At 33.3% G+C, this 1,238-nt stretch overlaps 1 protein-coding gene across 4 annotated transcripts in view; it reads right to left on the bottom strand.

Moving 5' to 3' along the window:
* The window catches only part of LOC104699978 (CMP-sialic acid transporter 3), a 13,034-nt gene extending 12,350 nt beyond the window's left edge, over positions 1-684 (bottom strand). For 2 of the 4 annotated variants that reach the window (XM_010415403.2, XM_010415400.2), the window contains exon 1: positions 382-684. The gene's annotated coding sequence lies outside the window, so the exon portion shown is untranslated. The remainder of the gene's footprint in view (positions 1-381) is intronic. The other 2 variants (XM_010415401.2, XM_010415402.2) reach the window with 2 other exon arrangements.

Raw genomic sequence — 1,238 nt, 5'->3', positions numbered from 1 at the left:
CATTTGTCTTTCTCAATCTGACAATCTCTAGACTGAGTCAAGCCTGATAAACAACAACAACAACTCGTGAGTAGAGCGTTCCAAACTAATTAAATGGCAAGAAGATATCAACTTTAATAAGCAAAGTAGGCAATCATTAAACAGAGAGAGATAAGAACTTCTTAAAACAGAGATTCAATAGCATCACCCAAATCTAAACCCATAATCAGATCTCAATAGGTGAGTAAAATCACAATTCAATAAAAAAAAAAAACAATGAGCGAAAAATAGATCTCAAAAAAAAAAGAAAACCCAAACATGGTAGTGGATCTAACTAAAGCCGCCATTAGAAGACTTGTCGGTTAATTGCAAAAATTATGAAAGCAAATCGATCAAACTAACCTCAATTGAAGAGACCTAAAGGATCAGCTTAACAAAACATACCCTCCAGCCACGGAACACAGATCTCAGGAAGTCGAGCTCCAGAGCAAAAATAATCCAAATCAGTATAATCCCTAGCTCTGAATTGCAGAAATTAGAAGAAAGATCTACTGATGAGAGTCCTCAGCTTGGTTACCAGAAAAAAAAAAGATGCCAAGGGGAGATTGAATCAGTGGGTCGTCTCGTCTCGATCGTTGTTGTTATCTTCTAACACACGACCCTCCCTCTCTCTCTCTCTCTTTTTTGCTTTGATTACACAACAACGTTTTCTTAATTAATTGAAGATTTTTAAACAGATTAGCCTTAACACCATTTAATTAATTTTACACTTAGTTTGTGGGGAAAGTAATAGTATTACAGTTACTACTACTGTATTATTCTAGAAATTATTTAAGAATGAATGACCCTAATTTTCTTTTATCTTTTTAATTTTTTTTTACACACAAGAATGAGAATTAATTACTTAACACGTTTTTCTTGTGTGTAAAAAAAACTAAAAGCCAAAATTGAATTGGTAATTTTAATATGTCAACTTATAAAGTAAATCTAGTGATAATGCCTTATTAGTTTGGCTGATTTTAATGATTACAAAATTCTTGATTCTCTCTGTTTTCAAGATCCAGTTTTTGAGTTGACTTTTATTTGACTTTTGCTTAATGTCTTAATTGCTGAGAAATGTATGTCATTGCAAAATCTGAGAAATGTTATCTGGATGAAGCTTAGCTGCCGCAGAGCCTGAGGAAGCCAACAAATTTGCGGGGTTATTCGCAACTAAATCTTTTGCTTAATGCATGCCTTAATTGCTGTTACGTCTACTA

The sequence above is a fragment of the Camelina sativa genome, chromosome 7, assembly GCF_000633955.1.
Source record: "Camelina sativa cultivar DH55 chromosome 7, Cs, whole genome shotgun sequence".
Taxonomy (NCBI): Eukaryota; Viridiplantae; Streptophyta; class Magnoliopsida; order Brassicales; family Brassicaceae; genus Camelina; species Camelina sativa.
The sequence above is the reverse complement of the archived record's forward strand: the minus strand, read 5'-3'. Positions and strand labels throughout refer to the sequence as shown.